The sequence below is a fragment of the Hoplias malabaricus genome, chromosome 12 (genome assembly GCF_029633855.1).
Source record: "Hoplias malabaricus isolate fHopMal1 chromosome 12, fHopMal1.hap1, whole genome shotgun sequence".
NCBI lineage: Eukaryota > Metazoa > Chordata > Actinopteri > Characiformes > Erythrinidae > Hoplias > Hoplias malabaricus.
In genome coordinates, this window is record NC_089811.1 from 20,372,416 (window position 1) to 20,387,380 (window position 14,965).

A 14,965-nucleotide genomic window follows, 5' to 3' on the forward strand; every position below is an offset into this window, starting at 1 on the left:
TGTATGCTGAGGGTTTGTTGGGAACATTTGGCAGAGGAACCTGTCAGAAACATCTTCAACTCCCAGCTTCGACTGCACCCTGGGGGAGGCTGGTGACGGAGTCCGAGTGGGCCCTGTTCCGGACCTCCATTGTTGAGGCGGCTGAATGGAACTGTGGCTGCAAGGTTGTCAGTGCCTGACGGGATGGCAATCCCCGCATTCGGTGGTGGACACCCCGGGTGAGGGGGGCTGTCAAGCTAAAGAAAAAGTCCTATCGAGCCTGGTTGGGATGCCGGAGGCAGCCGAAAGGTACCAAGGAGCCAAGCAGCTCGTGGCTTCGGCTGTCACTGAGGCAAAAACTCGGGTGTAGGAGGAGTTTGATGAGAACATGGGAAACAACTTTCGGTCTGCTCTGAGAAGTTTCTGGCAAACCATCAGGTGACTCAGGAGGGGAAAGCAGTTTTCCACCAACACTGTATATGGTGGGGGTGGGGAACTGTTGACCTCAACTGGGGACGGAATACTTCGAGGATCTTCTCAATCCCCCTAGCACGTCTTCCACAGAGGAAGCAGAGTTTGGGGAGCCCGGGGGGTCGTCTATCACTGGGGCGGAGGTGGCCGAGGTGGTAGGGAAACTCCTTGGCGGTAGGGCCCCAGGGGTGGATGAAGTTCACCTCGGGTTCCTCAAGGCTCTGGATGTTGTGGGGCTGTCCTGGCTGACATGTCTTTGCAACATTGCGTGGACATTGGGGGCAGTGCCTCTGGACTGGCAGACTGGGGTGGTGGTTCCCCTTTTTAAAAAGGGGGATCGGAGGGTGTGTTCCAACTATAGGGGGATCACACTCCTCAGCCTCCCCGGTAAGGTCTATGCAGGGGTACTGGAGAAGAGAGTCCGACTGATAGTTGAACTTCGGATCCAGGAGGAACAATGCGGATTCCGTCCCGGTCGTGGAACACAGGACCAGCTCTTTACCCTCTCTAGAATCCTGGAGGGTGCATGGGAGTTTGCTTAACCAGTCTACACATGTTTTGTGGATCTGGAGAAGGCATTCGACCGTGTCCCTCTGGGTATTCTGTGGGGGATGCTCAGGGAGTATGGGGTACTGGGCTCTTTGCTACGAGCCATCCAGTCCCTGTATAAACAGAGCAGGAGTGTGGTTCATATGGCTGGCAGTAAGTCAGACTGGTTCATAATTTTTATGGACAGAATTTCTCGGCATAGCCAAGTGGCGGAAGGTGTCCAGTTTGGTGGTCTCAGGATTCCATGTTTGCTTTTTGCGGATGATGTGGTCTTGTTGGCTTCATCGAGCCGGGACCGCCAGCTCTTGCTGGACCAGTTTGAAGCATTGTGGTGAAGAGAGAGCTGTGCAGAAAAGCAAAGCTCTTGATTTACCGTTCAATCTACATTCCAACCCTCACCTATGGTCACAAGCTTTGGGTAGTGACTGAAAGCGGTTACAAGCGGCTGAAATGAGTTTTCTCCGCAGGGTGTCTGGACTCTCCCTTAGAGACAGGGTTAGGAGCTCAGACATCCAGGAGAGACTTGGAGTGGAGCCACTGCTCCTCCATGTCGAGAGGACCCAGTTGAGGTGGTTCGGGCATCTGGTTCGGATGCCTCCTGGACGCCTTCCTGGTGTGGTGTTCTGGGCATGTCCCACAGGTAGGAGGCCCCGGGGCAGACCAAGGACACGCTGGAGAGACTGGCCTGGGAACGCCTCAGTATACCCCCGGAGGAGCTGGAGGTGGTGGCTGGGGAGAGGGAGGTCTGGGTTTCTTTGCTCCGACTGCTTCCCCCGCGACCGGGACTCAGATAAGCGGTGGATAATGGATAGATGGATGGAATATTGGTGAATGTACACTTTTGGCAATATAATATATATATAAATATATAGTGTATATGTATATATCTCCCCTATCTCACTGTTAATCACAGAAAACCACATGTATCTTTCCTTTATTCTTAAATGTGAATAAGTTAATGTTAAAAGCTTTTATTTTAAGAATCATTAGGGATTTTAGATCCTTTAATTACCATTTGTGAGTAGTCATGTAAAAATGAATCATTTGCAGCCATATATTAATTTATCCATACATTCATTAATTCATTTTCTGGCACATTAGATGACATAAATGACAAAAATAATGTGGTATATTTGCATTTAATAGTTGCATATATAAAAATATCATACAATGCCAGGTCAAACAAACCAAATATCTTTATTTTTGTCACTTTCCCTTTTATGTCATCAGAAATATTTAGCATTTGGTGTAGGCAAACAAGGGTCTATAGGGAGCTTTAGGGTTTATGTTGCTACATTTGAAAATCTCAATGCATTTTAACTAATCATATTCACTCCTGCCTGTTGGCTGATAACCATTTTCATTCCTTGTGCCTCAGTCATAAATGCATGTCTGTTACAAACTTTGGATTTAGGCTTCTGTGTTTGGAATAGTTATTTGGACAGACCCCATGGACTCTGGGATGTCTGCATTCCTGCCTGAGTATAAAACATTTTGGAGCAGTCTGATTTCCCTCTGGGTTTTGTGGTCTGTGGCACTTTTTATGTTGCCAGTGACCTCTCCCCTATGTCTCTGTTTATTACAGAAAACCACATATATTCCACACAGATTCTGTAATAAGTCTGTCCTGAATAAATAGGACTTCCATAAACATATCAGCTGGACAGTGCTGTGTTTTATATTTAACTGTGTTTTATATTTATCCATTTGTGCTGCTGCAAGAGAATCAAGACAGAGTGGTGTCTACCCAACATTCACAACTGTAGAAAAGAAACTGATGAGCAAAAAAAAAAAACCCTGTTGCTCACACACACACAAAAAAAGACGTGAACAAAAATTAAAAACTGATGCACAAAAAACAAACAAACAAACAAAAAAAAAACCCTGATGCACACTAAAAAGGAATGCTCTGGCATGATGTGCATTCAACCTGTCAAGCAAAGTAAGTATTTATTTTAAATAAACTGCAAATAGGAATCCATTCATCAACCTAACAACAAGATAAATGACAAGTACAAGCCTGTGTTGTGCCACTTCCCTCACTGGATGCTTGTAGGGTATCACCAAGGAGATGGTACTTCCCAGGCATGGGTATGCTCCATCACCGAGAAGGAAGGTACCTGGCGGAGGATACGTACCACTCAGTTAGAGTGGACTTTGCCTGAGAATCTGGCAAATAGTCAACAAACCATAGCTTTGTTGTCACACATTGCCTTCAGATGGATTGAGGGGAACAGTTTGCTGTTTCTGTAGCACTGGGTATGTGGTGTTCCGGGGGTTTTAATGCGGACGTGACAGACATCAGTAGCACACATCCCCCTCTGGAAAGCTGGATGCCCTGCCCTTACAACTTTCAGGGCTATTGCTATTTGATGAACAAGTTGGTGTACCGTTGTTCTGGGAATATCAAATGCCCTGGATACAAACTTTGGGATGAGCAAATAGCTGCAAATCTCAGCTGACCTTTGCATTGCTGACTCCTCTTCATTCATGTTTTATTATATTATATAAACATTTGTGTTATTTTCCTTCTTATCATAGCTAAAAACAATAACGTATGCATTTATTTGCTACACTTCATGGCAGTCAGCTGTCGGTATCCTAGCAATGTTGTGACGTGTTGCTGCCTTCTAAGGCACTGATTAAAGTATTTTCAATCTGCTGCATTGTCATGGCATCCATTTTTGTTATGGCTTTAAAAATTCCATAACTACCATGATGCATTGTGTGCTAGCTTTAGCAATTAGCAATTAACTTTGGTGTTTTTTGTTTCCAAAAGCAACTTTCTGGGAAAAAGCAACAGCTCATCTCTGCAGAATAACATAATAATTATGTTTCTTTCTTTTGCATGTGCACCTATTTTTTGTGTGCATCTCTATTATTTAAATATGCACTTTATATATTTTTATAATTTTTTGTGTACATCTTTTTGTGTGCATTTATTTTTTGTGTGCACCGGTTTTCATTCGTATCAGTATTTTTTGTGTGTATCGTGCATTTTTTTGTGTGTGCATCCCTTTTTTTTGTGTGCATCTGTTTTTTGTGCATTTATGTTTTGTGTGCATCAGGGTTTTTTTTGTGTGTGCATCTCCTTTTTTGTATGTTTTTTTTTTTTTTTTTTTTTTTTTTTTTGCGTTTGCCCTTCAGGGCCACCATAGCTCCATGTGTAGAAGAGATTTCAGTTCCATTATATGTTTTTTTTTTCCAAGCACATTTGGCATGACATTTTCTAATGCCATTACATCTGAGGACTCAAAGGTCATGCACTTCAACCACGTTGCTATACACAGAGAGACAGCATTACCTCAATCGATTTAACAACATTATGTACAGTAGAGAGTGAAATATAATGCACTCTTGCACTCAGTAGTTCAAATCATGTTTTCATGTTTCAACCTGTTTGACAATACTCACAAAGTTTGGCACAAAATTGTAAGCCACAATCCATCTTTGCTTGCAAAGAGTAAGCTTTTGTTGGTATATTTGCAACAAAAATGAAATACAGTTGTTCAGTAAAAACTGAACCATGCCACCTGAAATCTTTACTTTCTGCTGTTTATTTGAAAAATTTTCAAGAGGATTAACTCATCACAGATTCTGGTCTTTACTGCATTTTACAAATTGTCCTAACTTTTCAGGAATTGGGGTTTGTATATACACTGTCTAGCCAAAACATTCTCTCAGCTCCACTGAACATACAGTAGCATTTTTAGTTCTGTAATTACAGACTATAGTCAATCTGTTGCTCTGCACACCTTGTTTGCTTTCTTTCACCCTGTTCTTCAATGGTCAGGGCACCCACAGGACCCTTACAAAACAGGTATGATTTGGGTCCATTGGATTTGGATCATTCTCAGCAATGCAGTGACAATGATGAGGTTTAGGTTTTTTTTTTAGTGTGTTTAAATAATGTGAGTGAAACAGGCAGAGATTTTAAACACAGTGTCCACTCAGTGTCCACACTGTTAGACATATCTAGGTTTTTGGTGCACGTTGTAGCTGTATAGAGAGAATGTGGTGGGATCAGTACCAATGAGACCAGCTTTGTAAAGACTTTAAGTTGGAACTATTAAATGCTATGCATTTTTGACATGTCCCACACTGTGATTCTCTTCTCATGCAAATGAACCAACATGGTAGTCTATTAGAAGTTATAATTTTCATGGATTAATTCCCATTCACACTATGATAGGCCTCTAAAATGAAACACAGATTTTTCTGTGTTTTCTGTGTTTGATCTAGTGACAGGTTTATTCCTGTATGATATTTCACACATAAGTCTCCAGGTCCATGGCTTGGCAACTGAATAAAAAAGAGAGAACTAGCACTTTACTGATTGTTAAGAATTGAGGAATAAAATGTTAAATAGTTATGTCAATGTCAATTTTATAGCTTATTTTTATACTTGTTTTCCAGTAATTTCTCCAGTAAAAAAGCATTGTTATATTAAGATTAATACTCCCAAAACATTAAAACAGTCTGCCAAAATTATCTAGAAATGTTCTTGTAAAACACTCATATGCTTCTGCCCTGTCCTCATTTTAAATTTACATTTTTTGTCTAATTTGAAGATGTAAAGTCAGACAGTAGCTCATCTGATGCTGCGTAGTTTGTGTTGGTTTTCCTCTAGTCTTCTATCTGTGGACATAGGACACTGCCCCAAAAGATGCAGTTGGCTGGACATTTTTGGTTGGTGGACTATTCTCGGTCCAGCAGTGACGCTAAGGGCATCAAAGACTCGAGCAGCATTGCAGTGTCTGATCAAAAACACACACAGGAGTGTCACTGAGAATTATCTACCACCCACATCATACCTGTTCTTTGGTGATCTTGTGGGGGCCTTGACCATTGAAGAGAAGCATGACATTGGGATAAGATGTATGCAGAGAAACAGGTGGACTAGGTGGTCTCTTATTGTAGATATACAGAGTGCTCCTGTATGGTCAGTGGTGCTGATAGGTGTCCCATAATACAAGATAGGTGTCCATAATGCAGTATTCGTCCGTGTATGACACTGAGCACAGAAGAACGCCATCTTCTGGTCAAAATGCTTTGTAATATTTTTCTGGATCACATGTCCTCGACAAACATTACTTAGAATTAAACATTAGCAATGTGGAAGCACTTTAAATAATCCAAGCACATGAACATAAAATATTAAAGCCCAGTCTTTATATTTGGAAAATGCTTCTTTACATTTAAATCATATTAATCAAATCAAAATACTTTCATTGTGCCTTAATTTACATAAAGGTACTTTTTTGCTTTGACACAGAATTATACAACATCACACTGCATGCAAGACACGATATTAGTGTTTAATATGTAATATTAAATATTAATATGTAAAAAAGCAGCAAGAATGCTTTGATGGCTCATTTTATACTATACTGTGTCCAATAATGTGTGGACACACACAGCTCGTATAATCTCCAGAGAAAAGCAGTGAATGAAATGAGTTATTCCAGAGGTGCTGCACTTGAGCTTAAGTTCACCATGCTCAGTGCTAAGCACTGGACACAGTATTGCTCAGCGTTATGATGTGGGGAACTGGAACCGCATTCTCTGGAGTGCTAAATCTTCATTCAATATCATAAAATTCCAACAGCTACTGTACAGTTTTCCCAGAAACTTTGAAACTGTTACAGAACAAAGACAAAAAAATATGAATACAATTTTAGAAGAAACCTTGAATGAGCAGGTGTCTTCAGACTTTTGGCCATATTCAAGATTCTATTCAAGAGGCTTTATTGTCATTGTCATTTCAACTGTGTACAGAGTACACAGTGAGACGAAACAACATTCCTCCAGGAACATGGTACAACACAAAACACGAGTGCAGAGAGAAACACAACTGCAACACAGTACAAGTGCACACAGAAAGACAGTACAACAGTCTTCATGGTAGCAGCTACAGAAGAGTATACAGTATAGAAGGTAATGTGCAAAATATGCAATGTGCAATGCACGGATATATGTGCAAAAAGAGTCCAGAGTCACAGTGTGAGGTAGTAAGGTAAGTGCAAATATTGCTTATCGTGTTAAGTGGTTGGTAAGTGTGTGTGTGTGTGTGTGTGTGTGTGTGTGTGTGTGCGTGCGTGCGTGTGTGCGTGTGTGTGTATCAGGCTGTTAATTCAGACTCGAGTTTGATGTGGCTTGTGGGTAGAAGCTGTTGCAGGGTCTGCCCATGTTGGATCAAATATACTGTTCATAGGAGGGACAAAAAGCACAAAACAAAGTAAAAGAAAAAACAATTACACAAGAAAACATCAAAAATCAGACAAATGATTCCCTGAAGAATTATTTTAAAAAACATAAGAACTGTCACAGCTAATGGTGTAAATGTTTTAGTATCAATTTTTCTAGGCCTTATGAATGTTAATGCCTCTTATGGCAGGATCTGGAATGCTGAGTGAAGAAGGAGAAATCACATGGAATCAAATATATTCCCTCTTTCTGTACAATGAATTTCTTTTATCATATGCTCTGGTTTATGACCTGAAACAGTTTCCTGTATCCATACAATGATACAGTATTAAAGGAGCAAACAGTTATATAATTAAGTTAAATAATTATTAAACAGTTTAATAATTTTTCTTCATGTTATTCATTTTATTGCTTATACTGACAACAATTACCATGACTGTATCAGAAGTTTTACACCAAAACTATTTAAAATAACCATCCGTTGTGGGCACCTGCTGTAAGGAGCATGGACTGCTTCAAGAAGGAAATACAAAGCAGTTTGATTCTAGATCGCAGGTCACTTGAATAAATATAAAAATACTTGAAAAATAATTTTCATTAATATTGCATTAATTTTTACTCTTTGTCGATGTCATAAATGTCAGAACCCTCCAAATTGATTTTGTGTACGTTATGGTCAAAGCCTTCCTATAGATGAGGGAATGTTGTTTCCCTTCAGATTAACTAAAGTTAGTTGGGGTTGAACGTGCTCTGGGAGAAAATACTGATGCCCTTGAAGAAAGAGATTAGTTACACTGGAGCAAAAAACAGATTTGATATGAATAGTGGGTGTCACACTCACACACACACATACACACACACACACACAGAGAGAGAGAGAGAGAGAGAGAGAGAGAGAGAAAGAGAGATCTTAGATAACTTCTCTCTTTCAGGAGACAATTCATTCCTGGTACTTAATTTTGTCAGTGATTTTGTTATTAATTTTCTTCATAAGAACAGCACTGGAACTGAAACAAATGTAAGTGTTTATCACTAGTTTACTGATTACTATGATTAGAGCTTTTAACATCTGTAGTATTACTGAAACGAGAATGTAATAATGGAGAATGTCCAAACTAAGAGTAATGTTAATCACAGCAAGCTCACCAGTGTTAAATCACTAAACAGTACCTTTCCACGTCTAGACGGAGAAACGTATTATACCATATACTCTTACAATTGAGTTGCTGAAAACACATTATCTATTTAATCCTATTAATTTAATATCTATTAGTTTTGAATTTTCTGCTTAAATAGACAGTTATGAGTAGGTACAGCTATGCTGTCATTTATTATGTATGTTATATTATATATATATTATATTATATACATTATAGTCATTTAAGTCATACAGGTCCTAACAGCAGAAATGCAGAATTATAAAGCGCTAGCCCACTTTCAAGCATCACTGCAATGTTTTGCTACTATATGTGCAAATGTAGTTAATTGGACAAGATAGGTTAAGTGTCTTAAGTTTGACGCTAGACCTATGAGGTTTCTGAAATTAAGTGGAAGTGAATGGAAGCTTAATCCAAATCAATAGCCGTGTGTAGAATGCATTCTTTAATTGTTCAACATTATATCAAACCTTATTTGAGTAATGCTGATTTACACACAAATTCTGGCTTGTTTTATTTCTTAAAATGATTACTCAATTTATTTATTTATTTTTTGGTCATATTAATATGTGAAACACTGTGCTTCTTTTGCCAGATAAATGCCATTCTTCTGTTTCACTTCTAGCTGCAATTTTGATAATTCGTTGACCAGGTTTTGTCCCCCACCCCCGTTGAAGAGCCAGTTAGCTCTCAGTCTCCCCCATATTCGCAAAGCAAATATATGATTATGTGCATTATTATTGATATAAATCAGCCTTAACATACCACGTTAAAAATCTTATATATATATATATATATATATATATATATATATATATATATAATTTCCAAAATATATTTTCACCAATCATGGCCACAGACCTACATTTTTTATTTCCTTATGATGTTTCTGTCCACTATCAGATGACCTCTGATTGGTACAACCTGACCTTGCACCTGCAAAATTCCTTAACAAGTGCTGTGGGTGACTTCTTGGAGCAGTGGCAATGGAACATAACTGAGGCAGAACGTGTTTTGAATGGTCGACTGGCTGAGGAAAACTTCCAGAATGTCATCTGGTACCTGGTGGTAATGATTGGCATGTTCGCCTTCATTGTGGTGGCCATTTTAGTGAGCACAGTGAAGTCCAAGCGGAGGGAGCATTCTGATGACCCGTACCATAAATACATAGAAGGCGACTGGAGCACCCAACCTCAGATCCAAGAATACAACCAGAGCTACATCATTGCCAACCCTGCCATCAGGACCTTCACTGGCCCTGGTTCACCCTAACAAGAACTGACATCCACATAAAGAACTAATTAAAACATTTAATTTCATGTTAAACAAATGGAAAACAAGTGCAAGGTCTTAAACTGAATATAAATCCTCCCAAAGTTACATAGTGCTTGTTCTGCGGTGAATTATCACAGTGATATTGCAGCTGTAATTTTAAAGTAAAAAAACTACTTAGTGTTCCTCTATATACATTCATTTCATCTTCTTTTCAGCTTGTCCATATCAGGGTCACGGTGCCTCTATATACAATATATGTTTAAAGGTTTGTTTAAAAGTAGACACCTCTTATAATTAGTGAATTCAGATACTTTAATCTCCAAATCTAGTTGACAAAGATGTTTGAAAATTATTGTATAACCTCTGTGTAATAGCAAGAATTTAGATATGACAATGAGAAAGGCCCAGGGAGCAGGTAGTTTTTTGAGATTCAGCCATAGTTCAGTTCTCAGTAGATGAACAGGGAAATGCGCTGTAAGCTGTTATTACATTTTATAAGAATAATTACTGTATACACTGGAATTTGCAAAATGTTGGACACCCCTGGTCAAAGTACATGTTTTCTGAAAGTAAATTAAAACATCCACAGAAAACAAACATGAACTTGTTATATTTTGGGGGCTAAATATTGCAAAATCTTTTGTACAGACCACACTTAATAAGACATTTTTTCTCCCAACATGCTAAATTCAGCAAACAAAAATATGTAATAATGATTTACAATATGCTTTAAAGTGTTTCCGAAGTGTTCTATGTATAGGATTTTAACACTAAATCAATTTTTAAAAATGTAATTTCAGCAGGAGTGCCCAAACATTTTTCATACGATTATATCTTACATCAGTATAGTATGTGTGATGTTGTGTTGATATTATGTACCATCTACACTCAAAAGCATTTATTTTCACACAATATTCAAATAGGAACACTGAACACAAATGCAAAACTGTGCATCATATCAACATTCAGAAATTGTTTAGCTGACATCCTCATAAAATCACTGGAACTTCGAATTGTTGTTGCAGCAAAAATGAAGATTAATGTCCCACATGAATTTTTAAATGTTGCTGATATTCGAACACTGAAGGACAGCTTTTAAAATGAAATTTCTGAAAGGAAAAACTTTTAAAATAAAATTGTGAATTGTGAATTGAGAATATAAACAGACCAAATAAACAACATGGAACACTTTTTTTCCACATTTCTTTCAATATTCTGTATTTATTTTTGAATTAATAACCCAATGTAATGAATATCTTAACAACCATTTGTAACTTGTATTTCAACATTTTGTTCTTGAAATGGGATCAGAATGGGTCTTAGAGTTTATTAAAGCATCTAAATTGGAAACAAAAATATGCTTTTCTATGCATTTCTGGTCTCAATGTACTCACTAAACACACTGTAAATTCTGTAAATTTAAATTATGTTATTCAGGTCACACATACACAAATTGACAAATTGTCATGTGACTGCATCTAGGAAGTTCAAGAAATGTCACTTAGGGACCTCAAGATTTAAAGTGCTGTCTAGGGGACTTTCCAGACCTTATAAAGTGTTTGTGACATATTTCACCCTGGGCTCTTATAGGCAAACTTTGTGAAAACACTGGGTGCCTGCAGGAATCAGCAACATTTTTAAACAGGTTAACCAAGGTTGAGGCTAATCTTAAGCTATATCTATCTATGCACTGTAAGCAGATCTTTTGATTGATAAGCATTAGCAGCTTAAACTACACATAAACTACAACCAATTGAAAACATCTGGATATCTGAAAAGATAAATCCCAACACAAAATTTGTTTTAGGAATCATTTTCAATAAATGTAGACTTACAATGATTTGTACCAAAACAACCATGTGATATAAGACATGATGTAAGCGTAAGATGTTCAGAATAGCTGTCTTAGCTTAGTCTTCACATTCTGATTAAATCAACTGTTTAATATCACTGTATATTTTCAGTTTCATTTTTTGCAAAATCAAAGTTGAATTAAAACATATTATCTTTAGTTGTGTGTAGGGTGTCAGACTTTAATTTGTAAAAGTTTTTTCAGAGTATTTTTGTCCTTTGGTGTATTAGCATTAGACCTTGAGATCAGGCACGTGATACAAATAGCATGAACAACTGAGACAAATCAGAGCTTTACTTAAAAAGTGAAGTCATGTTTCCATCTGGTGTTCAATTTAAGTATTGCATGTAAACCTTTTCTCATTCTTAACACAAGAGTTTGGAAATTAACTGAAAGAAAAACTTGCCAATTGTGAGTTCCCTTGCATTGTCGTTTTATCACAGACAAAAAAAGAAAAACAAACAAACAAACAAACAAAAAAAAAACGTGACTGGACCAAGTATAGATTAAGCCAATGGTTTGCTAAAAGAGGTTTAATTACTAATTTATTTATATGTTCTAATGGCATACAAACGTGAATGCAATATAGGATGTAACAAATATTTGTGGGTGGCACGGTGGTGCAGCAGATAGTGTTGCAGTCACACAGCTCCAGGGACCTGGAGGTTGTGGGTTCAAGTCCTGCTCCGGGTGACTGTCTGTGAGGAGTGTGGTGTGTTCTCCCTGTGTTTGTGTGGGTTTCCTCCTGGTGACTTTCTGTGAGGAAAAAGTCCCACTCCCACGCTACAAAAACACACGTTGGTAGGTGGATTGGAAACTCTAAAGTATCCGTAGGTGTGAGTGAATGTGTGAGTGTGTGTGTTGCCCTGTGAAGGACTGGCGCCCCCTCCAGGGTGTATTCCTGCCTTGCGCCCAATGATTCCAGGTAGGCTCTGGACTCACTGCGACCCTAGACTGGATAAACGGTTACAGATAATGAATTTTTGTGAAGTGTTTTAAGTCGGATTTGAACCAGCAACCTCCTTACGCTTTTTAAAATTCAAGGATAAAAAGCAGGAATGATGAAACAAAGGGTACATCAAAACTGCATATTATTGTTATTTTATATATTTTAAATATACCACTCAACCCCCAAAAAGACATGACACTGAACCGTTGTTTGGATGGTCATGTATACATGGGTCAAGCAGGTGCACCCTGTCAGCACTGCAATAATTAGTGCTGGGGAGTCCGGGAATTACAGTTTTGAGAGAGACCCCCTTCTGTTGGCCTGTGGCGTTGCCTCAGTTATAATTAAATAATAATTTGGTTTACAATTTTTGGTCAGTAATGATTCTTTTATCTAGTCCAAAATCAATTAATTCATTCACTACTGCTGTTTCCATTTGTGCTGTAGTCTTAGTCCTCAGTGGCTGTGCAATTATCCAATTGGAAAAAAAAGCTTAAAGGTCAGTCATTTACAAGACAAATACAGTTCCCACTCTTGGTGGTAGGAAGAGGCCAAATGAAGACTATGCTATGAATAGTCCATGTGTCACCTTGAAGAGGTGTGACACCGGAGCCACACATTTTTTTATAGTGCATTAAACTGATACTATAGTCTTGTAAAGACAATAAAATGTTAAAGGATAGTTAACACTGTATGTATATATCTAGTTTGTTTTAAAGTATTGGATTAAATAATACTGTGGCGCAGCAGGTAGTGTTGCAGTCACACAGTTCCAGGGTGACTGTCTGTGAGGAGGTGTGTTCTCCCTCTGTCTGCGTGGGTTTCCTCCAGGTGTTCCAGATTCCTCCCACAGTCCAAAAACACACGTTGGTAGGTGGATTGATGACTCAAAAGTGTCCGTGTGTGTGTGTGTGGTACTGTGAAGGACTGGCGCCCCCTCCAGGGTGTGTTCCTGCCTTGCGCCCAATGATTCCAGGTAGGCTCCAGACCCATTGCCGCCCTGAACTGGATTAGCAGTTACAGATAATGAATGAATGAATGAATGATTAAATAGTCTCTCTCATTGCTGTACACATCACAAAATGCTGTGCCAACAGTAAGAGGCTACAGATTTGCATATCGGTCTCTTAATTCCTTGATAATCACTAATAATAACTTAATTTTTACTTCTTACATAATCACTACTGTTTCTAATCAAACTAATGTGTTGCAGTGACAAATACACCTGATATCAGCAAACACTATTTTCAGACTAAATTCAGTCACACAAATGCAGGTAAAATAAGAGTAAATTTCATGACATGAAAGATGAATGAAAGACATTACACTATAATGTAGACTAACCCAATTAAATAGTAATATTTTAGGTTATTGCTTCTTTACAAATGTCATTTATGATGTGCAGTGTACAAAAATAACAGATCAAACCTTTTTTTTAAACATCCGGATTATTCTGTTGTGCTAAAATATGTCAGGAGCACCGAATATAGCACAGAGAAACCCCCCAGATTTCTTAACAACCAATAATGAGGCACTTTGCAGCATGCCCTCACATTTGGAATTTCAGCCCACCCATCTGTATTCAAGCACCCCTAATACCTTTGTGGTAGGATGGCGAAATTGACAGGAACAGGAGGGCTAACATGGTTCCACAGTAGCCATGCTGAAAAGGCTGATATGCCCACAGCAGAGATTTTCACAAGTCACAAATAAAATTCAGAGTCATGTCACAAGTTTTTAGGCTAGACTCCAAGCCAAGTCTCAAGTCAATGTAACATACAGTAAGCCAATTTTGGAAATGTAGCATTAGAATAAAAATCTTTTCAGATACAGGGAGAACACACATAATTCCTGACAGAAAGTGAATTCATAAGTCCTCAACCCTGGAGCTGTGTGACAATAACACAACCTGTTGCGCTACTGTCACACCCTGTCTGTAGATATTTTTTATCTATCATCCTGATGAGCACAGATATCGGCCATTGTTATTATTTTACAATGTAATTTACTGGGGCTGATTAATTGGCCAGTGACTATATTTAACTAACATATAACTGTAGTATGTGCCTATGTGTACAAGTATATAGTCACTGTGCAATTAAAAACATTTATCACCAATTTCTTGTCAATTTTCAGTTTACTACCACATTTGACCACAGCAGTCCATCACGCTGTACGAAAATTTCATGATGAATTGACCAATAGAAATGTTCCAAAATGACTTGGAATAAAATCTTTTTACTTTGAATTCCATTGAAATCTAAATATGTTTTTTCCTTCTCCTGTAAAGTTACTATTTTGGAGATACATGTTTCTGATTGGAAAGTGACAATATACCGTATATATGTAGTATAAACTGTATTACATGTTTGCAATTTAGTATAAATATATATCTATTTAGATTTAATTCTTAAACTAAACCATGCATTTAAAAACAGACCAATGTGTAACTAGTAGCCAGGTGACAATAAAAGCACTTGGTATCACATTTCCACAGAGTTTTAAGCCACAAATAGCCCCACTGTT